The following is a 26318-nucleotide window of genomic DNA, read 5'->3' as shown; positions in this document are numbered from 1 at the left end:
CTAGATTGTAAACCCTGTAAAGACTTCCTGTGGATTAATAGTAAATGTTAAATCAATAAAATATCTCTGGAAAAAATTGCTGTAGAAATGAGAAATGCTGAATCTTTTGATTTAGAATGACATGAAATGGTATGCAAGAGGAGGAATTGAGATGCATTCTTTTTTTTAAACCCTTACTTTCTGTCTTAGAATCAGTACTAAGTATTGGTTCTAAGGCAAAAGAGCAGTAAGGCTGAGACAATTGAGGTTAAGTGACTTGCCAAGGGTCACACAGATTGGAGTTGTTTGAGGTCAGATTTGAACCCAGGATTTCCTATCTCCAGGCCTGTGGTGGTGCATTCTTAATAAATTATTACTTTTTTCAATTATGCGGCCTTCTCTCCTTTATAATTGGATTTCTTTTGCTGCTAAAGCACTGAAGTTATTAAATAGGATTAGAAAAAATAGCTCATTTGTTTATTATGTGAAGAAACTATGTAGATTATCTACTCCAATTCCTTAATTTTATAGATGAGGAAACTAAAGCCCAGATGCAAAGAGACTTGCCTACAGTCATATGGGTAAGAAAAAATAGAATAAGTATTTGAGTACAGTTACTTTGACTCTAAATTTAGTACTCTTTTAAACAATATACTATATTGTCCTTTGTGCTTGAAGGTAATTTATCACCTAATGGGCAACCTACTGGTGCCCAAGGCCTCCTTGACTTTGACAGAGATGACAGACTTGAAGATAAATTCAAAATATTATCTAAAGGGTTTTTTTCCCCTAAATATCATCATTGTCCCAAGATGATGATAGTAACTTTTACATAGTATTTTTTATGGGCAAGGTGCTTTATAGTAATTATTTCATTGGATTCTCACAATGACGCTAGGAGGTAGGTGCTATTATTATCTCAATTTTACAGATGAGGGAACTAAGGCAGGCAGAAGTTAAATGACTTGCCTAGGGTCATACTTGCCTAGTAAGTGTCTGAGGCCAGATTTAAACTCAAGTCTTTCTGACTCCAGACCTCATGCTATATCTACTGTACTGTCTGGTTGCCAAGAAGACAAGAATATCAACTGGCGAACAGTGTGATATCAAGTTGACATAAACCATGGGAGCCTATTCTAGATCTATAAACTAATGGTTATATCCAGATTTCTTTATGGTTATGAGTACTGGTATAAAATCTATATTTATTTATGTGTACATATACATATCTACATAGCACATTTGGCTTCTATAGTATTTTCCTCAGCAATATCCATCCATGTGCCTGAATAAGAAAGGCAAACTATGAATAACCAATGAGATTCTGGAATAAATTACAGATAGTAAAGTCAGATGTCCAAAAACATGCCTCCTCTATTTGTTCCAGTCCATGATTTGGGTGTTATATGAGCCAGAGATCTTTAATGATTTTTTAGAGCAACACGTTGTCCTGAAATCAAAGTCCTGAGTTCAAATGTGGCCTCAGATACTAGGTGATCCTGGTCTAGTCACTTAACTTGTGTTTGTTTCAATGTCTTCAACTGTAAAATGTGGGTTATTATTGTACTTACCTCTCAAGATTGTTGTGAGGATCAAATGAGTTAATAATTATAAAGAACTTAGCCCAATACCTGTATATAATAGGTACTACACAGATGCTTATTCCCTTCCGACCTTCTCCTTTAGGGCAGGACACTACAACTGTGTTTTTCACTCTTTATTATGTCACATACAACCTAAATTTTCATAGGCCTCTGTCAGAAAAATATTTTCACATAATCAAATTAGATTGTAACTATTCAATGCCTTAAAACTTAATAACTTCCATAAATCTATTTTAAAATAAGTCCAAACTATTCATTTATCTCTCTTATTTTTACATTAGCCTATTTATACTAATGCTCTTTAGCTAGCAAAGGTAGATTATTTCATTTTAATGTCTCATATTTATATGCACAGATATCTATTATATATTTTCTATTATTAGAGAAATTCGGGGTTCATTAAACGAGATAGACATTATCCAGTGGTCTCTGTGGAGTAAAGATATTGTATGAAATTAACAAATAAACTTGTATGTGGAAAACTTAATTTTTTTATTGTATGATTATTACTTTATTACCATTAAAAGATGCCTCATCAACTTTCCAAAAAACCCAGTAAGAAGCAGAGGATAGGAGCTGCTGCTGTCCAAGCTCCACACACAAGAACTCTCCCACTCTGTCCCCAGTCTTTCACTTACTGCATTTTTTTTTAGTTTGTTTATTTAATTAATTAATGTAGAATATTTTTCCATGGTTACCTGATTCATGTTCTTTCCCTCCCCTCTTCCCACTCCCTCCCATAGTGGATGAGCAGTTCTACTGGGTTTTATATGTTTCATTGATTGAGACCTATTTCCATATTATTGATAGTTGAACTAGGGTGATTGTTTAGCGTCTACATCCCCAATAATATCCCCATTGAACCATGTGTTCAAGTAGTTGTTTTTCTTCTGTATTTGTACTCCCACAGTTCTTTCTCTGAATGTGGATAGTGTTCTTTCTCATAAGTCCCTCAGAATTGTTTTCGATCATTGCATTGCTGCTAGTAGAGAAGTCCATTACATTCAATTGTACCACAGTGTATCAGTCTCTGTGTACAATGTTCTTCTGGCTCTGCTCCTTTCAATTTGCGTCAATTCCTGGAGGTTGTTCCAGTTCACATGGAATTTGTCCAGTTCATTATTTCCTTTTGCACAATAGTATCCCATCACCAATAGATACCACAATTTGTTTAGCCATTCCTCAATTGAAGGGCATCCCCTCATTTTCCAATTTTTTGCCACCACAAAGAGTGTGGCTATAAATATTTTTGCACAAATATTTTTCTCTATTATCTCGTTGGGGTATAGACCCAGCAGTGGTATGGTTGGATCAAAGGGCAAGCAGTCTTTTAATGCCCTTTGGGCATACACTTACTGCATTGTTAAAAGAAGTTTTTACTTTTAAAATTTATTTCACTTAAGTGATTTAACAATTTTTTTTTCTACAAGCACTCATTACTAGCCAAAAGTAGTAATTCTTAGATCAGTTGGGCGGGGGGGTCACCACCAAGTGAAAATGAATTTATAAAAGTAAGCAGAGGATTTGATACAGAATCCCTTTTTACCTGCATTGGGCTGGTAAGAAACAGAGTACCACTGAGCTTCAATGTGGTCTTCCACTTTCCCTTCTCCTACTGGATGTGGGCATTTCATTTGAAATGTGGAGTACCACAAGCATCACTCCCTAACCATAGAAAATGGTGAAGGAAATGACTTATTATGATGTTTTGGAGGTGAAACATTACCTCCCAGGAAGAACAAAAGAAGGAATATAGAAACCCAGCTTTGCAATATCGCCCAAATAAAAATCCAAATGAAGGAGGACATTTCAAACAGATTTTTCAAGCTTATAAAATAAAGAAAAGAGATTTATGTGATAAAGATGGAGAACTAGCCAACAAATTGGTTCTGGTGATAACTTCGATTCTTCAATGAATATTTTTAGTATGTTTTTGGAGGAGAGAGAAAAATACAAATGAATTGGAGAGGTAAAAATGTTGTTCATTAGTTGTGTTTGCCCTTAGAAGATTTATATTATGGTGTTAAGAAGAAAACTGAGTTTGTAAAACAATTTAAATTATGATAAATGTAAAGGATGGGGTGGTAAGAAAGGAAATGTATAATACTGTTCCATTTACAGAGTTCCATTTACTGAAATATAAAAATTCATCAGATGGTACCTGGAATGGCTCAGTAAATTTGATCAGTTTTCATGGAATGCCAGGGTTATGGGGAGCAAATCAGCCCTAAAGAAAGATAGTTGTAAAAGATGGAATGGAAGGAAATTTGTTTGAGAGAAAAAGATTCCGGAGGTTCATAGTGACAAGGATATGAAAGATCGTTGAAAGATAACATACCATGGTAAAGGTGACCAGGAGCCAGGACTTGAGCCAGAAGATATCATTGTTTTGGATCAGAAGGACAATGCTATATTTACAGGACAAGGTGAAGAATTTTTAATGTATATGAATATCTAGGTAGTTGAAGCATTAGGTATCTTTCCGAAACCAGTATCAACTCTTAATAATAGAACTATAGTCATTATCTCTCATCTTGTGTAGATTATGGAGACATCAGATATGTACTGAATTTTTTGAATGAAGGCAGGCTAATTTATTGCCAACCTTATGAGAAAGGAATTCTAATAATTGAATTTAAGGTAAACTTCCCAGAGAATGGCTTTCTTTCATAAGATAAGTTATCTTTGTTGGAACAGTTACTGCCTGAAAAGAAGTAGAGGAGATTGAAGGAATGGATCCGGTGGAACTGGTGGACTTTGACCCATCAAGAAAGAAGATGCCATTTCAGTGGAGAAGTTTATGAGAAGAGGTGGAATTTAGTGCCAAACTTCTTAATGGGGGCCAGTTGAATACTCTTCGTTTAATATTGGCTTTTGTATATTATAGTGAATAAAGAAATGTGATCATCTTAACACACTACTAGCTATTGTTTTTGTTGTAATATTTAACTATAATTATGTTTTTAAAAGTTGATGAATACAATCAGTAATATAAAAAGATACTTCATGGTATAGTGGTGACTTCAGATTTCTAAAGGCTATGCAAATAGAACTTATTCTCTGGCAGGTCCTATCAGCCTAGAGGTGAATGAATTTCAGAACAAGCTATTATCAAGCATGTATCAGGCACTGTGCTAAGCACTAGAGATAAAAATATGAAGAAGGAAATATTGCTACTTTCAGGGTGCTTAGGTTCTAATCAGGGCAACAGTGACACAGGACAGGTTTTATGTCCAGATTCTATTGTACCGCTGGGATCCAATATCACTCAATTTAGGAGTTTATTTAGGGGGGCAACTAGGTGGCTCAGTGGATTGAGATCCAGGCTCAGAGATGGCAGGTTTTGGGTTCAAATATGATTTCAGATACTATCTAACCCTGGGCAAGTCATTTAACACCCATTGTCTAACCTTTTCTGCTTTTCTATCTTAGAACCAGTACACAGTATTGATTCTAAGATGGAAAGTAAGGATTTTTTTTTAAAAGAAGATTCTTCACTAGGCCAACTTCAGGTTAATGATATATTTTGATTTGTGTTTAGTTATCAGTGGAAGGGGTACAGATTTTCACAGTTTTGAATTGAAAAAGTTATTTTTCTTCAAGTTTATTTTCTAAATTTAACATACTCCTTAATCAAAACTATTTTTGGAGGACCATGAAAATATACCTTCTGATATTATGTTTTCTTAAATCAAGTACTCTAAGTTTGTAAATTATTTAAAGAAAGAGAAATATATATTGCTACCATGTTTGCTTTAATGAGAGTAAAAGTTTAATATATATATATATATATATATATATATATATTCTTAACACATGTTTGGAGGTTAAAAAAATTTGTCTGAATAATCCTTCCAACATGCACAGTACTTTGAGATAAGGGAGGGAAATGATGAAGAAGACTCCTAAAGGCTTTATAGACCAAGCAGACATGCTGTATTACTAAACTAAACTAAATTAAAATTAAAATTTGAATCATAGTAACACTGAGTCCCTACTTATAATTTGTTGAATTTTGTGAAACATTCTATCACAAATATATGCATGAACTAAGCAGTTTTTTCAAGAATAGGTTGTATTAGTTGTGAATAAAATACTTATGAATAGTATGATTTTTAAAAGTCTATCCAAGAGGATCTTTGAGAAAGGACAGTTACAATACTCTTTAAGGCACAGTTATAGTTGGGGGTGGAGAGGATGGAGACTAAATATTAGCTAAAGAATTACAATGCATCCTTTCTTAGAGGTAGCCATTTGAAACCTTAGATTTTAGTCAGAGACTGTTTGCAAAGGATTTATTCAGTTTAAAAAGATGCCCTGAGTCTATCAGGAATTTAATACCTAGGTCAAAGTTTGAACTTTCAGTGAAAGGAAAGCTTTGGTTGGAAATTGTGAAACTAGACAGATTTTTGTTCTCAACATATAAAAAAAGTGAGGCCTTTTTATTTAATGAGCCGACTTGGCGACTCTGAGATTCCACATTGAGATTATAAATCTGGTCACTGAGAACACTCATTAATCCAAGTGCACATATAGAAGAGTTTTTTTTGTTGTTGTTGGGGGTGGGGTTGGTGAATATAGTATCAGAAGTCTTGGTAGTGCTTTCTTTGCTGTGGGAATTTTGTGTGCCTCAATTGCAAATACTTTATTTGCAATTATTTCATATTTACCACAAATAAGCTACTAAATTACATAGATTATACAGACTATTTAAGAGCATAAGAAATACTTCAGATTAATTTTTCATCTAGTTCAATGTATATAAGCATATATAAGTATATATTTATATAATCCTTTAAAATATTTAAGATAATTTTACACCTGTTATTTTATTCTTTTTTATACATAAATATTTATAGAAATTTTGAATATAAAAGACAACAATCCTGAAAGTATAGTGACTCTCAGTGTTTTCCTTTGGCCTATCATATGCAAAGATAGTCTCTTCTTTTGAACTAGATTTTCCTTTTCCTATTCATATATTATTTAAATTCTTAAAACTTATAAATCATATTCTTCTGCTTGTGAAAGTTTAGCTTTATTATTTAGAAATATTGATTTTAAAAACTGTTTTCCATTGTTTTTCAGTTGTGTCCTGTTCTTTGTGACCCCATTTAGAGTTTTCTTGGCAGAGATACTGGAGTGGGTTGCTTTTTCCTTCTCCAGCTCATTTTAGAGATAAACTTAGGCAAGCAGGATTAAGTGACTTGCCCAGGGTCACATAGCTAAGTGAGTGAGGCCAGATTTGAAACCAAGAAGATGAGTCTTCCTGACTCCAAGGCCAGCACTCTAGGCCAGATTAGAACTCAGAAAGATAAGTTTTTCTGACTTAAGACTTAGTACTCTATCCACTGTGCCCTCTAGTTGTTCCATGTATTGCAAGTGTGGTCTCTATGCTTGTGACATAGGAATGTTGTTGTGATACTCAAAGGCAGGCAGAATAGACAGCTCTGGCCTCTTCTCCCCTATCCTCCAAGGGAGACTGAGGTTGGGACCTTAAGGTCCCCTTTATTGATTGTAGTATAAGACTTTGAGGCCAGAACTCTGGTACTGCTTTTAGAAGTAGTCTACATATTATATGCATTTAAGTGTATGTTAAACCATAGAAATGATGTTTGATTTCAGGGAAGCCAATAAGATCACCAAGAATGATGCAGAGAGAGAAAATAAGACCAGGGACAGAGCCCTAGGGCAGACACTTACACTTTAGATCAGTAATGGTGAACCTTTTAGAGGGGTAGGTGATGTCCTTAGGTTCCTGGAGAGGAGGAGGAGAGTAGCCCAGCCCTGCATCCCTCTGGCTTTCTAGTAATGAACTCTGCCAAACATTTTGTTGGGGTGATGGCATGTGTGCTTACAGAGAGGACTCTTGAGTGCCCCCTCTGGCATATGTGTTTGCTTTGTTCCCATGGCTTTAGATTGTATTTGTACTTCTGGGCATTTTTTCTATCTCAGATTCTGCTTAAATTGTCTACCATCTTGGGCATAGAGAATTGCAAAGGATTTAGTGGTGATGAAACTGTGTAAAAAGTTCAGGGACAGCTATGTCCTTCATTTATTTTTATTTTTATTTTTATTTTTTATTTTTTAAACATTTATTAATATTCAGTTTTTCTTTTTTTGTAACATTTATTAATATTCATTTTTAACATGGTTACATGATTCATGCTCCTACTTTCCCCTTCACCCCCTGCAATTCCCCCACCCATGGCCGATGCACATTTCCACTGGTTTTAACATGTGTCATTGATCAAGACCTATTTCCAAATTGTTGGTAGTTGCATTGGTGTGGTAGTTTCGAGTCTACTACCCCAATCATGTCCACCTCAACCCATGCGTTGAAGCAATTGTTTTTCGTATATGTTTCCTCTCCTGCAGTCCTTCCTCTGAATGTGGGTAGCGTTCCTTTCCATAAATCCCTCAGAATTCTCCTGGGTCATTGCATTGCTGCTGGTACAGAAGTCCATTACATTCTATTTTACCACAGTATATCAGTCTCTGTGTACAATGTTCTTTTGGCTTTGCTCCTTTCGCTCTGCATCAATTCCTGGAGGTCTTTCCAGTTCACCTGGAATTCCTCTAGTTTATTATTCCTTTTAGCACAATAGTATTCCATCACCAGCATATACCACAATTTGTTCAGCCATTCCCCAATTGAAGGACATACCCTCCTTTTCCAATTTGTTGCCACCACAAAAAGCACACCTATAAATATTTTCGTACAAGTCTGTTTATCTATGATCTCTTTGGGGTACAAACCCAACAATGGTATGGCTGGATCAAAGGGCAGGCATTCTTTTATAGCCCTTTGAGCAGTTCCAAGTTGCCAGCCAGAATGGTTGGATCAGTTCACAACTCCACCAGCAATGCATTAATGTCCCAATTTTGCCACATCCCCTCCAACATTCATTACTCTCCCCTTCTTTCATTTTAGCCAATCTGCTAGGTGTGAGGTGATACCTCAGAGTGGTTTTGATTTGCATTTCTCTAATTATTAGAGATTTGGAACACTTTCTCATGTGCTTATTGATACTTTTGATTTCTTTACCTGAAAATTGCCTATTCATGTCTCTTGCCCTTTTATCAATTGGGGAATGGCTTGATTTTTTATACAATTGATTTAACTCCTTGTATATTTGAGTAATTAGACCCTGTCAGAGTTTTTGGTTATAAAGATTTTTTCCCAATTTGTTGTTTCCCTTCTGATTTTGACTACATTGTTTTTGTTTGTACAAAAGCTTTTTAGTTTAATATAATCAAAACCATTTAATTTACATTTTGTAATTTTCTCTAACTCTTGCTTGGTTTTAAAGTCTTTCCTTTCCCACAGATCTGACAAGTAAACTATTCTGTGTTCACTTAACTTGTTTATAGTTTCCCTCTTTATATTCAAGTCGTTCGCCCTTTCTGAATTTATCTTGGTGTAGGGTGTGAGATGTTGATCTAGACCTAATCTCTCCCATATTGTTTTCCAAATTTCCCAGCAGTTTTTGTCAAATAGTGGATTCATGTCCCAAAAGTTGGGCTCTTTGGGTTTATCATATACTGTCTTGCTGATGCCATTTACCCCAAGTCTATTCCATTGATCCTCCTCTCTATCTCTTAGCCAGTACCATATTGTTTTAATGACTGCTGCTTTATAGTATAGTTTAATATCTGGTACTGCTAGGCCCCCTTCCTTCACATTTTTTTCATTATTTCACTTGATATTCTTGATATTTTGTTTTTCCAAATGAAATTTGTTATAGGTTTTTCTAATTCAGTAAAGAAGTTTTTTGGTAGTTTGATAGGTATAGCGCTAAATAGGTAAATTAATTTGGGTAGAATGGTCATTTTTATTATGTTAGCTCATCCTACCCATGAGCAATCAATGGTTTTCCAATTGTTTAGATCTAGTTTTATTTGTTTGGAAAGTGTTTTGTAGTTGTTTTCATATAATTGCTGTGTTTGTTTTGGTAGATAGATTCCTAAGTATTTTACATTGTCTAGGGTGATTTTAAATGGTGTTTCTTTTTCTACCTATTGCTGCTCTAATGTGTTGGAAATATATAGAAATGCTGATGATTTATGTGCATTTATTTTGTATCCTGCAACTTTGCTAAAGTTGTTGATTATTATGTCCTTCATTTTTAAGATAGTCTCTATGACCTGAGTCAGAGGTCATGGGACTTGACACAATATCCCATGGTGATGGTGAGTCTAGTGCTTTTTCCCAATAAAATTTTTCTTATATTAACAACATTATTTACAAAAATGTACAATTTTGTTATGTAAGTTGCTTCACATAATAGAGTATGGGCCAAATTGCATTATAATGAACTAAGAGACTGCCTGAATTTCTTTTGTTGTATGAGAAGGTCATTGCATAAAATATTGTTCAGGATAAACGGATCATCGGCTAAGAGCTTAAAAAATTATAGCTACATGGAAATTTTTGTTGTGTAGTGAAATTCCTTTTAAATGTTATAGCCAAGATCCTTCTATAAAAACTGATTTTGGAAAAAAAAATGAAAACAAAAAAAAGCCACTCTAGAAATGGCAATTTGCCATAAAAATTTTATTGTGGAAAAAACACTAAATTTTATTTGAAATATATGGGATAAACTACTTCATTGTTCATATTTACTTTAATAATGAATTAGGATGCACAAAATAATAAAAATATACATTATAAGGCTAATTAGTAACACTGATATCTTGAACAATCAGTTCCTTTTATTTAATATAACATGCCTTTCTGTGAAAATCCACTTTTAATATAATGATGTTTTTTGCAGTAGGATTTAATTCAGAAATGAACCTGTCTCTTAGTTCTTATCATGTATAGGGCACTGTAATAAGGTACTGGGGATAAAAAGACAAAAATGAAACGTTTCCTCCCCTCAGAGAAATTATATTTTACCGTATTAGGTGAAGCTATGTTCATAGGTGTGTTGTAATTTTTCATTTGTTTCATTTGTGTGTGACTAACACTTTGTGACATCATTTGGGGTTTTCTTGATAAAGATATTGGAGTAGTTTGCCATTTCCTTCTTCAGCTTATTTTACAGATGAGGAAATGGATATACAGACAGTGACTTGCCAAGGGTCATATGCTAGTTAGTGTATGAGGCCAGATTAGAACTCAGAAAGATTAGTCTTTCTGACTTAAGATTTGGCACTCTATCCACTGTGCCCTCTTGTTGTTCCATGTATTGCAAGTGTGGTCTCTATGCTTGTGACATAGGGATATCATTGTGATATTCAAAGGCAGGCAGAATAGACAGCTCTGGCCTCTTCTCCCCCATCCTTCTCCGAGGGAGACTGAGGTTGGGATCACAGGCCATTCTCCTCTCCTAGGGGTTAGGGGTAGTAACCAGGTTAGAATTATATCTTTTGCTCCTTTAAATGATGTTGGTGTAGGGCAGTGATGGCCAAACTGTGATACAGGTGCCAAATATGGCACACAGAGGGCTTTCTATGGGCACATGACAGCTCCTCAGTTCATTACTAGAAAAGTAGAGGGACTTGGATGGAGCTGTTCCCCTTCCCCTCTCCACAGTGCCTGATGACATTTTTTCACATCCCCCACCCCTCTGCCCAGCAGCCCAATGGGAGCTCACAGGGGGTAAGGTGGGCCGCTCATAGGGGGCAAAGTGGGTGGTTCACAGGAGGCAGAATTGGAGGGGATCAGAGCACTCAGGCCACTACCCTCCCCCTCTCTACACTTGCCCCTCTGCTCAACAACCCAATGGGAGAGCTTCCTCCTTACTCTATGTGGGGTAAGGTGGGGCAGGGCACACCCAGCATTTGATTGTGGGGCAGGCATGGCACTCAGTCTGGGGGTGGGTGGGGTGAGGGCATAGCCTGGCATTCTGTCTCTAAGAGGTTTGCCATCAATAATGTAAGGGTGTTGTTTTCAGGTTCAATCTAACTTCTGATCACTGTATTGGAGGGAAGCAGGACTTTAATCTTTATATCCAAGTTATGACTCCTTTTCCACTAAATACTAGTTCCATAATGAACACAACCAAAAAACCCATTTATCCAAATTAATAGCAAAACAGGAATCAGAGAAAGTATATCTAGGAGAATATATACCAGAAAATTAAGAGTCAAAGAGCTGTTCTTTTGGGAGCAAGGTAACTCAGTTAAACCAAGAAAGAGAGTCCTGCCTCTCACCTAAGAAGAAGTTCTCTGAAAGCTCTAATGTATCAAGCCAGTAGTCATATATCAATGGACATGGGACTAGGGTTGCATATGTATAATCAAGATAAATACAAGGTGATTTTGGGGGGCTGATGAGTTATCAACAAGGAAATCCGAAAAGGTTTTACATAAAAGGTGATGTTTGAACTGTGCTTTGAAGGGAGTCTAAGAGGTAGAGGTAAAGAGGGAATATACTGCTATCAGGAACAACTTATGCAAAAACACATTGGAGGGAGATGGAATTTTGTTTCAGAGTAGCAATAACTGAATTGTAGAGTGAGGAAAAAGGAATAATAAAACTGGAAAATGTAATGAGATAGCCAACAGAAGAGTTTGTATTTTGTTGTTGATTCTAAGGTAATAGTAAGCATCTGGAGTTTACTGAGTTGGAGAGTGACATAACCACGTCTAGTTTTAGGAAAATCATTTTGGCAGCCGTGGGAAAGATGTATTAGAAGAGAAAGGCAGGAGGCAGAGATGACATTTAAGAAGCATATGACAGCTGATGAGGATACATGACACTTTGATCACTTCAAGTAGTGTTGTGCACATGGAGTTGCTTTGTGCTATGTGTGCTATGCACACATAATTTCAGGAGAAAAGTACCATTCTGTTTTAATTTAATTACTTTATGTGCTTTTAGTTTTAATAATAAGCACCACATTGTATAATACAGATATAGAAAGCCCACATTTGCTTGTAGCATAGCCCCCCACCATCACAGTATCACATTACCCAACATTCTCCCCTTATTCCTCTCTCCCCACTTCTCCAAATAATTCTTTGACCTACTGAAATGTCCATGTCAGGCATGCCTAACACAGTGTAGTGTTTGCAATCTTTGTCATAAGTACATTACTGAAATAGCATAACAGACCTATGGCTTTATGTTTTAATTCAATCATATGATACCCCCTTTTAATTGTAAGATCAAATCAGTTCATTAAGATAAGAAAAAGGGTGGACAAACTGAATTATAATGAATGTGCCAATAGTGCAAATGCTGCAGACTCCTTGGTTAATAACTTGTATGAAGATAATGTCTCTACTAATTCCAGTGTGTGTAATTAATGAAGTAATGATGGAAAAAAACCAACTTTATTTTTCAGGCCCAAGTTAGTGACTAGTCAATGCTATGGAACGTTTGAAATTCGATGACCTGATATTCCAAAAAGTTGATTAGATAGCCAGTCCTGATACAATTCTGTATCAATTGAAATTGGCCATATTTTCTAGAAGTAAGATATCAAATAAATGAAGTTTTTTTAGCTCAATTGGTATTAAACTATATTCTAACTACCTATATTTTTTATCTTGAGATCAAGCATTTTGCTTTTACTTCCATTTCTTTTCCTATAATGATGCAGCAAAGCTAAGGTGAAAGAGATCTAGCATGTATTGTTAAGGAATTCAGAAACTGGCTTCTGGATAATAAATATTTAATAATGGGAAACCTATTGATTTATTGTTGGATATGGGCAAGTTGGTTTGTCTGTCTAAACAAGAAGAATGGTGATATAATCAAAGTGTAATGGAGTCACTAATTGACATAGTTATGCATTTTATAAAAAGTGGAATACTATTTGGGGGTCACAATGAAAATGTTGACAGTTTTGAGGAAAGTTAATATCTAAATCTTGTCAGTGTACTTCAAGAATATCATTTAATTTAGGCAAAGCATAGGCAATAATCTTGCTGAAATACTATCTATCTTAGTAATTAATCCAAAATTATTTAATTGTGACTTTGCACAGTGTTCTCCAATAAATAGTCACATCTTCACCAAATTGAAAGATAGTCTCAATAAGTGCTGAAAATGCTTCTATGGCCACTATTAATAGATATCTACTTGAACAATATGTGTCTGTTCATTAACAACTGTTACTTGGCCTATTTTTGACCAGTTATATCCTTGTTATTCTTAAAATTGATTGGTCACCAGTGATGCCTGTTTGTTTTAGTGGCACATCTACTGTATCTAAATATACTGTGGGAATTTAAATAAATTTAAAGAAATAAACAGTGAAAAAAACTTTTTTATGTTTCTCAGAACTTTGTCTGAACCTTACTTTTGTATATGCATGTACTTCAAGCAAATAAAACAGAATTGCTTTTGTTTTTTGTTTTTTAAGCTTTTCTCTTTGTCTTTGTAGAGGAGAGTTATGAGGATGCAATAATGGAGGTTTTCACAAGAAGCAGGATCCTTGTTAAATACTTTGAAGTCCCTGTCAGAAACAAGATGGGAAGGCATAGTTAGAAGGAAAGACTACTATGAAACAAAACTAGAAGATATTATGGAAACAGCTCAACTTGCTGACATTAACTGCAAAGTCAAGGAATTAGCCATGAACTTAAACTCATTTAAGTTCATCTTTGCCTTCCTCATGATATGCATATTCTATAGCTGGTGGTAAAAGGAACTAAAAACTCTTCATGCTCCAGATCTCAAGTGACAGGGATGAAAAGCTTACAACATTCTTCAGCTACAGTGACAAGTGATCCCAGATATTTACAATCTGTTTTCAATGATGGCATAAAAATGTATGTAGAAAATGATATATCAGTTCCTTTACTTAAGAGAAAAAATGGTTACTTGGATTGATTGTGTTTTCAGTCTTAGTATCACTTAACAGTGCTAGTGGCACATTGGATAAAGTGCTGGGCTTGGAGTCAGGAAGATTCATCTTCCTGAGTTCAAATCTGGCCTCAGACACTTACTAGCAATGCCATCTTGGTCAAGTTGCTTTAACACTGTCTCAGTCCATCATATATAAAGATGAGCCAGAGAAGGAAATGAGAAACTACTCCTGTACTTCTGCCAAGAAAACACCTACGAAGTCATGGAGAGTTGGACGTGACTAAAATTACTGAACAACAAATCACTTTAGTATGACAAAGATGATCAGGATAGAATAATTGCATTTTGTCCATTCCTAGATTGAGTGATTACATGAATTGACCAGTGATTTGAACAGGAGATTTATAAAATTAAGACTGCAATGGAAAAACTGCTGAGCTTAGATGTTGGCAGGAATGTACTAAGAATTATTGCCAAAAATATGTGGTGTCCTTGGATGAGTTGAAGTCGAAGTCAGATTGCATAGATGTTATGATGGATCTGTTCCTAAAGGTAGCACTAGAATAACCATCAGAGAATGACACGATCAGCACAAGGTATTGTACTGGTCTTCCATCCTCCATACCTTCTGCAAATATGACAAGTGCTTTGCTGTCTTTATCTGTTACAAGTTGTTCATGTTAAAGCACTTTTTTGAAACTAGCACATGTATAAATCAAACTGATAAGTGTAGTGTCCCAACAGTTTCTCATAAACTCAATCATAATTTTGTACATTGAATGAGAATGAATTTTATCAGTTAATTTCTGTGATGGTTGAAGAATTAAATCCATGATACCTGATGATCAGTGTCTCATTCTCTAAGTTAGGAAGAGAAGACCTTAATCCGTTTTGGTTATTTTGAGTTAGTTTATTACATGGTTAAAGATAAAAGTCATGAAATTTGATTGTATCTTTTTATGTGCCTCATTATCACTATAGCAAAAATACATTTTGTGTCATATCATAAAGATTGTATTTTAGTGTTTAATTATTTTTAAAAATCAAACTTAGCTAAGTTTAATTTCTTCAGCTTGTTAATGAATAGAAACAATGTCCTTTTTATTGAGTTATTTAATAAATACTTGCCTTAAAAAAATAAAACGAACATACCTGTGGCTTATAACTTAATGAAATGTCTTGAATACACCTGGGACTGAGAGGTTACAAATCATGGTAACAGATGAAAGTGACTTGCTGTGAATGTCATGCAGCTATCATGAGCTAGACCTGTATGTGAACCCAAATCTTCTGACTCCACTCTAGTATTTCTTCCACTCCCAACACACCAAGCCACAGACTTATGTATCTGTCATGCTTCCACTTGAGTGAATGATTAGAAGATGTATGAATGTGTGGGAAGATGGTTCCATGAAACTGAAGAATTATTATTTTTATTAACTATCTTCACATTTAATAAGATCTTCCCACCATCTTTAACTTGAGATCTAAATAAGAACAAAAATTTGATTGCTCAAACTGCATTTTCCTTAAGGATCAGAAATGTTCTTGGGAAAAATAATTTTTAGTTAATTCTCCCTCACATCTTTTAGCACTTTCAGATTTTTATGGGTCAATATGCAACTGTTTTAATTAACAGAGGAAATTCACTTATTCACTTATCTTTATTTCAAAGGCATCTAATCAGCTGTAGTTATAAACTGACACAATATAATTATGAAAATTTTCTCACATAACCAACTTTGCTTGGACCATGCTGGGTTTAGAGAGGAAAAACAGTGAAGTTGGCAGCTTTTACCAGTAGTACTATGATTAATCCTCAACATAAATGAATTTGCCATAAGAGGAAGGCATTTACTTGAAAAAAAATTCAAATCTCAAATATTACATTTTTATCTTAGATGTAATAATGTTATTTAGAGTGAAACATTGATCTAATTTCTTTTAAAACTATACTCATACTCTAAGGATAAGTGTGGGAAGGAGACATGAGTTTGACTAATATGTAGTGATGACCTGTTTTCAAAAGTTTTTCAACAAAGTTACCAATATCCAGTTACTACTACTTACTTGATAAGAATAAGTGTACTAAGTACCCTCAACAGATGCTATAGATATTTATTGCAAAATGTCATTGAAAAGACAGATTTAACATATTAACTTGGAACACATGTTGATTTAAAGATTAGAACATGTTAAATAAACTGTGTCAGAAATGATAAATAAACTAAAATGAGTTAAATTATACTTAAATTGCTTGACAGGTCTGCACATTTAATGTTACATTAATGAGTTTTGTACAGAGACTGTTTAGAATAAAATCCTTTTGCATCAGATGTTGCACATATGCTTTCAGTGTTTGTTTTTGTCTAAAATAAAACTTAATGAAACAGCTAATAAAACCCCATTTTGTTTGTGTTTCTTGAAAGAAGCAGGCCCTTGAAGTGCACATACTGTTTATTTATTTTTTACCTAGGTTCTTGTTACTTTTCAGCATGTAAATTTTCCAGTAATGAAAAACAGTTAAAGTCATAAACTTATTCTTCCAGTAAACCAGGACTTCTTTCTGATTTGCAGAATCATCTCAAAACATAGATATAAACTGTATACACAATTTTGTCTGTTTCCCACATATAGGTATATTTCCTGCTGGTTGTTGGAATTATACATGTGCATTTCAAAGCAGAATTTAGAGTAGTTAACAAAATTTTATGTAAATAACCAGGAATTAAATATGAAATTTAAACTAAGCTAGAATAAAATAATAGGTGACACACAGCTTTGGGGCTTCCAAATACATCACCTTAAATATAGATTTGAGAAGTTTTTAGAACTTGTGAAAATCTTGGGAAAATTGATTGAAAGCCCATTTTGGCTGAAATATGGAGTATGGGAGGAAGAGTAACATACAGTGAGTTGGGCCAATTCTCTAGACTTGTAGCAATGTGGAAATGGGTTCAGGAAACAGGCTGAGGCTTGATAAAGATTTGGGAGTCATCTCCCTAGAAATGATAATTGAACCCCTGGGAACTAATGACATTATCAGGGAAGGAAGTCGAGAGAAAAGGGGATAAGAAGGGGGGGGAAGGGAATAAGCATTTATTAAGCGCCTGCTGTGTTCCAGGGACAGTGCTAAGTGCTTTATAAATATCTCATTTGAGCCTTACAACATCTTGGGGAGATAAGTGTTTTTATTATTCTCATTTTCAATTGAAGAAATTGAGACAGCGATTAAATGATTTGTGCATGGTCACACAACTAGTAAGTGTCAGAGGCCAGATTTATCCAGGCCTTATGGTCTTGTCTACTGTGCCACTTATTTGAGGGTTGTTATAAAAATTTTAGTAAATAAATAGTTGTATATAGTAATAATAGTCGTAGTAGATAGGGCTCTTAAGATGCTACTGCTTCTAGGGGATATTGGTTGGAGAGCTATGCCTCTGTATTCCCTAGACAGCAGGGGAAATACCGAGCCCTACCACCCAACTGGATGTTATAATTGCCTTATTCTTTATAACAGTTGTCAGGCAGGACCCTTAATGGTCAGGTGGATGGGTAACCCTTTCAGGTCCCACCTGGGGTTGGATTGATTATTAATATTGGGCTCTATTAGCCTTGGATAATCTTTTCATCTGACTACTTTGTTCCCTCCCCAAGGGTCGTGATATAATGACCACTCAGGAAGGTACTTAATAAAACTTTATTTATTGATTTTAAATAGGGAAAGGAATAATCAGGAATGGATTGGGGATAGGAGACCCTGTTACTAATAGCTATGATCAATAATCCTTCAGGACTGTAGACTGTTGTTTCAGTAAGCTGGAGCTAGTGGTTTCACACTCCTCTGGTTCAGCTTGGCCACTGCCAAACCAGAGGGCAATCTGCTCAGTTGGTACAGATACTGATGACCTCTTTTAGCTTTTTTAGTATCAATTTGTGATGTCAGCCCCACACTCTTCTTCTTCTACCTCCCTTCTTCCCTTCACCTCCCGGGCCCAGATACCTAATAGCTAATGATGATTAAATGCCTAAATATCTAGGGAGATTCAGAGCAAAGATCAAAGATCCAAGCTCCCAGGTCCAAGTTCCAAGACCAAAGACCAAAGACCCCTCCCAGATGGTTGTGAGGGCTATTTATATCCTCAGGCCAACTGACTTTCCCCTCTCCTAACAGCCCCTACAAACATTCCTAGGTCTCCAACTGTCTTTCCCAGTCAATCAAGGTGAGACAAACCAACTCTCAGAGCTTGAATATAACAGGGTCCAAGTCAAAGGTAGATGTAGCCTCTTTGTGTGACAGTGAGATCTGTAGAAGGCAGTTTTCAGGTGAGGAAGGCACCTAAGAGGAGTTATGGCTGGGCACCTACATAGACAGTTCAGTTCATAGAAATATCAACTCGTGATGAATGATGCTACAGTATCTTCCTTTTGAGCCAGTATCTTGAAGTGAACAATTACCCATCAGAGCACATAGCTTATCGGTATATTTAATGTTTTTGATTATGTTTAGATTTGGCTGTTCAATATTCAAAATATTGTATTTTTTCCCTTTTGGTATTTTTTCTGCTTCTAAGATTCACTATTAGCAGGATGTAGTAAATGCCATGATTCACATACTTAACGTTTTGAACCACAAGGTGCATGCATGCCTTATTTGAATCTTCTACTCATTATTTATAAAAACTGAATTTATTAAAAATGCTAAGCAGAGCAAACATTCATAAATCTTGTATTTAAAGATGATACTGTAGAGCAAACTTAAAATAAACACCTAGCTACAAATCACGACCTTTCTTCTTAATCCTTAATTGTCATCAATCACAATTTAAACTAACCCAGGATTTAATCTGTTTTTGATGTGGATGTTTCTGTGTAACTCACACTGAACTATATTTTGGGGTTAGTTTCCTACCAGGACTATTGCATGATTTGAAGAATTTGTTCAGCTCTGCTTAGTAGCAGACCTTGTCAGTGCCTTTATTGGCCGCCAGCTTTAGCTGAAGGTATCACTTTTGTGACCACTCTTTCTTGATGCTCAAATCACATCCCAAAGTTTAGTTCCCTCTGAGCTCATTTTCTTCAACAGAAGAACTGTCCCTGCCAGTCAGAAGTAACTTGATTCTTTGAGCGCTTTCTGTATATAGTTAATGTGTATGTAGGTCCCAAGTTTCCTATACCTTAGGGGCAATATGAAATCAAGACAGACAATTGAGCAAATTCTGCCCTACTTTCAGAGTTCATCAGTTCCCTAGTGCCACTCTCATTGACCAGATCAGTGATAGAGAACCTTTTAGAGATGGAGTGCTGGACTCCAGCCCCCCTTCCCCATCCAACCTCTCCTCCCAGTCCAAGTGCTGTCCCCCCCCCCACACACACATTACATGTCTCTCCCACACCACATCCTAGGTGCCCCTCCCCTTTCCCCCACACCAGAGAGGGAGGAAGCTCTCCCATTGGGCTGCTGGGCCAAGGGGCTGGTGAAGTGAGGAATATCCTGAGTGAGTGTAGAGACGGGGAGGTGGGTGACCCAAGCACTCTGCTCCCTTCCAGCTCTATCACCTGTGAGCTGCTCACTTTCTCCCTGTGCACTCCCATTGGGCTGCTGGACAGAGGCAGAGGGATGGGGGATGGGGAATGGGAAAATATGTTGTCAGGAATGGTGGAAAGGAGAAGGGGAGCAGCTCTGCCTGAATCTTTTCTAATAATGAACTCTGGGGCTGGGGGGTAGGGAGAGAGGGTGGCATCTTTGACACCCATGCCATAGGTTCATCATCACTAGACTAGATTATAGTCACTTCTTGCATAGGTGGTGTGCATGGAGCTTGGACGAGGTATCCTTGAGTATCCTGGGCAAGCATTCTCAATGGCCTTTCCTATGAGGCCATGACTTTTTCATTATATTACTCATCCATTCTGCTCAACATCTTTCTTGCTCTTCTAAGTTGTCTATCAGGCTCCTATGTGGCTGGATTCCTAGCCTTGGTCCCTTTGAGCTGTCCCTGTCCTATTACCACCTATATCCCAGGGTGATAAAAAGGATCAAAAAGAGAGATAAAATTAAGAACAACAACAAAATTTAAACAAGATTTTTTTTTTTAGTTGACTGTCTTTATTTCAAACATGGTGGTGGTGGTGGGGGCCAGGAGAAAAATAAATCTTTATATAACCGAAGAGAACAGTGAATGCCACTTGCAACACATTCCCTGCCTGGCATCTGTCCAGCCTCCAAGGATGTGCAAAATAAGTATACAATATGGAGCAAAGGCAATATACACAACATGCTTAAGTAGAGACTGACGCTTTGACTGATCATATACTGGCTGACTGAGGAAGAAAGATCTAGTGTACAGAAGGGAATGCAGCAAGTCTGAATGAGATTTGTGGTAGCCAGTCAAAACAGATCTTTTGGTGGTCAATGTCAAGGTAATAGCTATAGGTTGGCTATAGCTTCCAAGAAACTCTAATCAGATCGCCAAAGGCAGAATTAGAAATGAAGTCACTAGTTACATCAGCTATGCTACAGGCCTTGCTGGGGTGCCATCAAGTCAATGTCATTTAGGTTCCTGGCCAGGCATACACCAGCAGCAAAGAGTCCCAAATTAATAATCAAATTCCTCCAAAAGTTGTTCCTGTTGGTAGCAAAGCATTAGGCACCCCTCAACTACTCCCAGATGCCCTATGTGGCTTCAGGCACTCCACTAGAGGCCCCTGCAGGTGGCATTGTTTGAGGCGGCCCTGAAGACCTGCTCATAGCCATGGTAGGAAGGCAGGCAGCTCTAAGAGCTTAGCTACACATGGGCACCAACTCACTAGCATGGCTGCTCAGTGCCCCTTTAAACATGATTTGTAAACGGGAGTTTAAATTTGCTTTATGACAGAATATTTGCTAATAAGCTCATGCCTGGGCTATGGAAGAGAGAACTCGAGATGGTTGGGGTTAGATTTGTCCTGAAGAAAATCTATTGAAGTTCACTGGTATAAGAAATATTGAATGGGGATATTCTTCAGAAATAGTATTGACCAGTCCATATAAAATCTTTTTTTTTTTTTTTTCCGGAGGAGTGGGTAAGGGTTCAGATCTGTCCAGTGAAGAAATCCCCTCCACCAATTTAGATCAGAAGCTATTCTGCAACTTAGAGAGTTGCTTTGGTATGACTTGGCCAGGGTACCATTTTCATTATCTCTATGAAATAGTACTTGAATCCAGGTCTACCTGACTGAGGCTGGATCTGTAGCCATTGTCTCACAGTGGTAAGAAATGAGTTGTTATATTAAGTACCAAGTATTTAAAGACTTAAAAATTTTTAAATATTCTTATTTTACATATTTTTAAAAGGCAGCATTTAAAATTATTTTATTATAAGATTGGATCAACTAGAAATAACCTTATAGACCATCTAATCCAGGGGTCAGCAACGTATGGCTCTCGAGCCATATCTGGCTCCACTTCCTGACCGGCCAGTCCGGGCAGAGCCCCAGGATGTGCTCCAGGGGGCCCTTCAGCCCCTGCCCCATATTCCAGCGCCTTCCTCCTCCTTCTGCAGGCGTTTATGGCCAAAAAAGTTGCGGACCTTTCTAATCCAATCTTATTTATTTTACTTAAGAATTTGAAATTAAATCATTTTGTTGCTTTCATTTTCATAAGTGCTCCATAAACTGCCCTGAGAGGTTCACCTTGTGTGTGTAGATTTCCTAGGGGATAAAATACTTAAAGACATGATCATTTCAGTGGAGCCTAAAATACAAGTTGTCATCTAGTAATAATAGTTTCCCTTTATTTTTTTAAACCAATGCATGGAAAACATATAATGAGTTAAGCCTGCCTTCCATCTACATAGCTTATGGTAAGAAAAAAATTATATTTGAACTATCTTGCTCTTGTATTCAATTTTTAATATTTTTGCTCTTATTTTTAATACATCTCTACTGCATTCAGGGAAAGATAGTTTTCCCATAGGTCATTTAGCACTTGTAAATTTCTGATTAACTAGTAGCAAAAAAGTGAGGGAGTTGACTGCTGCCCTGCAAAGATAAGATATTCAAACTTTAAGTGGTGCTTTCATTAATTCTAACAATTTTTCTCATCTGCACTGACAATTTTTCCAGCTTTTCAAATCACAAATTATATAAATAAGTTTCATAAAATAATCAGAATTAAAATAAGGGCAATTAACTTATGTGAAGTTTTGATTTTCTTATCACAGTTGCAGAAAGTAGGCTTGAAAAGGGTAAAACTGGTGTCATGTCATCATTGACATGCTTTTTAAAAAAAATCACCTTACCTAAGACATTAGATAAGTAAAGATAAAACTTAAGATTCTTGACCTTCTGAAGATAGAACACCAGAAGCCCCTTTTGCTCCACAAACCTAAATTGGAAAATAAGGCAAAGAGAAGATATTTCTTTATAGTGAGTCCCTGGATCCTTTTCAGTCAGCTGTATCTTCAGTTGGCTGCTCCTCAGGCACAAATAAGCAGGAGAGCTTTCTTTGGGAACTATTACAGTACTGTATAATTTAATAAAAAAGTATGAGGGCACATAAGAAGTCCTCACATCTATGAGCTCAAAATGGAAAACAAACATAGTTAGAAAATTTTGAAAATAAAATGTTACTGAAAATTGATGTAAAGTGGAGGAAATAAATTAAATCTCAATGTGTTTAACCCTGAAAACTTTAAGATATAGAGACTGATGATAAATATTCCAATATGATAAATATAACTAATATAGGAATATGACTAACACATAATATATAATGCTATATGTAATATTATTTTGTACTTATTTTTAGTTATTTGTCTCCAGGGAGACCATGGTAATTTAACTAGCTTTAAAATCATAATACTTTCAAACATTCTGTGAGTTAAATAAGCTATTAACATATATACATATATATGTATCCCATGGCTCAAAAAAATGTCACTAAATTTCCTCTGGTAATCTTATTTTTTGGTCTGACTAATAGCAGATTGATTCTGCTTTTTATTCCTTGGGGCTTAATGGCCTGGTTGGGCCCTGTACTGTATTAGGGAATTGGTCAGGACAGGTTAAAAGTGCTCCAGAAGCCATAAAAAATGTTCATAAATGAGGAGTGCATAGTGTGACCATATTACTATGAAAAGAGCATTGATTATATATCCCATCGCTGACACTAATGACCTGAGTGACCTTGGGCAAATTATTTCACCTCTGTAGCCTTCAGTTTTCTCATCAATTAAATCAGGGAGCTGAACCAGATGGCTTCACAGTTCCAAATTTGGCATCCCATGAAATAGAGTTTGAGTAATAGTTTATTGAGTTTGCCTAGAAAGAAGATAGTAGTACCCTCCTTCCATCCCCACCCCTTTCAATTCCCTTTGATGTGCTTTCTAATCCCATCTGAGTGTAAGCTCCTTCAAGGCTGGGGCTGTTTTTCTTTTTTGCTTGTATCTTTATTTCCAGGGCATAGTGCTGGGCTTAAGTAGTAAATGCTTAATAAATGAAAACTTATTGGTTTGACATCCTAGATTAGCCTAAAATTTTACAGAGGAAGCCAAGTCAAAAGAGAAATTCCGATGACCCAAATACAAATGATTCCAGTGAGTAAGAAAAGAGGAGTAGTTTTAACATATTCCTAAATTTGTAAAGGAAACTTTGATTTAATAGACTTCCTGTAAGAATGTAAGGGGAATGCTCTGACCAGGATAGGGCCTTGCAAATAAATGGTAAGAATAAAAAAAAAACAAACAGCTTGGTGACAGGTAGGAGGCTTAGTGAATTGAGTGCTGGGTCTGAATTCAAATTCAGCCTCAGATGCTTAGTGGCTCTGTGACCTTGGGCAGTTCACTTAACCTGTTTGCCTCAGTTTCCTCAACTGTAAAATGGAAAGGAAGGAAAGGAAGAAAATGGAAATGGAAAGAAAAGGAAAGGACAAACTATGCCAGTATCTTTGCCAAGAAAACCTCATAAAAATGGGGTTGTGTAGAGTTGGACATGGCTTAACCACAGCAACATAACAAAAACAGCTTTTTGAAGTAATGTTGGGAGCTAGAGGACATCAAAGAAAGAATAGGAATTGCAATCAAGGTGGATAGAATGATAATGTAAAACATTGAAATACTAAGTTCCTTTTTTGCTTTTGTTTTCTCTGCCTAGGAGAATGGCACTTTAGAGTATAAAACAAAAATGATTAAGAGGGAATTGAATCCCAAAATAAAGACAAAGAAGTGGTGAGAATACCTTTTTTGTTAATGAGTTCATATCACAAGGTCTAGATCAGTGATTCCCAAAGTGGGCACCACCACCTTCTGGTGGGTGCTGCAGCAATCCAGGGGGGCGGTGATGGCCACAGGTGCATTTGGAATTTTGAATGTTTTAATTTTTTTTGTATTACATTCTATTCTGAGTTCAGTAAATAGTTTCATAATTTCAAAGTTCAGTGTTTCTAATTTACACCTTTCTTTACTATATTTTATAAAAAAGGTAGAAACATTAATACATATATCTTTCCTATTAATTGCTATTAAAATTAAAAAAAAATTAATTTCCAGGGGGTGCTAAGTAATACTTTTTCTGGAAAGGGGGCGGTAGGCCAAAAAAGTTTGGGAACCACTGGTCTAGATAATCTACAGACTAAGACATCGAAAGAACTTGCAGAAATGATACCTGAGAAACTCTTCTCTTGTGGTGGCAAAGAACTGAAACCTGAAGGGATGTCCATCTGTGGGGAATGGCTTGGGTATATGCTTGTAATGGAATACCATTGTGTGATAAGAAATGGCAAACAAGATGATCACAAAAAAATCTGGAAAGACATAAAGCAATACCGAGTGAAGTGAATATGTTGGGGGGGGGGGCTTAAGATGAACCCTCAGGATTCAGGAAGGGTACATTTTGCAAGGATGCAAGACTCCGAAACCGCTTTAAAAAAGAGAGAGAAATTTATTAATTTAGAGCAATGGCCGGCAACCTTTTTGGCCGTGAGAGCCATAAATGCCTGCGGAAGGAGTAAGGAGGAGGACAGAAGGTGCTGGAATATGGGCCGGGGGCTGAAGGGCCCCCTGGGGCACATCCTGGGGCTCTCCGGGACTGGCAGGTTGGGAGGTGGAGCCAGATATGGCTCAAGAGCCATATGTTGCTGACCCCTGATTTAGAAAGTAATGTTGAATATAGCCAGGAGGATAGCATAAGTGGAAGACTACCTCCTAGGGGAAACAGCGTAGATAGAAAGTTGTCTTTTGGGAAAGCTGTCCCCCAGAGTTCATTATTTCTGGGTTTTTTATACTCTATACAACATGGAGGCATGACTTTGTGCCATGCTGAAGGCGTATCTTTAGAGTGGTGTGCATTGAGGCATGGGCAGGGGAGTTTGGTCATCTGACTGGGGTCTGCCTGAAGACATAGGGGGTGACCCTCATAGTTTAGGGGACATCACAGGTAGATGCATTAGATACAACCTGATGGTATCAGGGTATAGCCTGGAGGTGTATCTCTTCAGCCATCTAAAGGACAATCCAAGGAGAATAATCCTTTCAGGATCTTACAGGAGTTATCAGATGGTTTGGTTTAGAAGTCACAAGGATAAAATGGAGCAAAGGAATTTCCCTACTTATAGTTTGCTTGAAACACTTCTATGGTTTTGGGGGTACAATGCCCATACCAAGTAGAACCAGGAGAATATTGTACACAGTAACAGCAATAATGTATGATGATCCATTGTAAAAGACTTAACTATTATCAACAAGGCAAAAATCCAGGGCACCCAAGAGACCTGACAAAAAAAAAAAAAAGGATATTTCCATAGAAGGAACAGACAAGTCTGAATGCAGATTAAAACATATCATTCTGTATTTTATTTCCTCCATGAGTTTTCTTAGAGTAGGCAATATATGCCTTCTTTCAAAACATGGTGAGAATGGAAATATGGATTATATCATAATTTATATACAACTTGTATGATATTATTGCCTTCTTGGGGAAGGGGGAGGGAT

General features: G+C 36.4%; 1 protein-coding gene and 1 pseudogene across 1 annotated transcript in view; both read left to right on the top strand.

Annotated features, from left to right (window-relative positions):
- Positions 1-26318, top strand: part of ATG10 (autophagy related 10) — a 339677-nt gene that overhangs the window by 55605 nt on the left and 257754 nt on the right. The gene's annotated exons all lie outside the window — the stretch shown is intronic.
- Positions 3723-4433, top strand: LOC123232543 (annotated as a pseudogene).

Source organism: Gracilinanus agilis, chromosome 1 (genome assembly GCF_016433145.1).
Source record: "Gracilinanus agilis isolate LMUSP501 chromosome 1, AgileGrace, whole genome shotgun sequence".
Classification (NCBI taxonomy): Eukaryota; Metazoa; Chordata; class Mammalia; order Didelphimorphia; family Didelphidae; genus Gracilinanus; species Gracilinanus agilis.
This window is presented reverse-complemented; position numbering and strand designations above follow the sequence as displayed.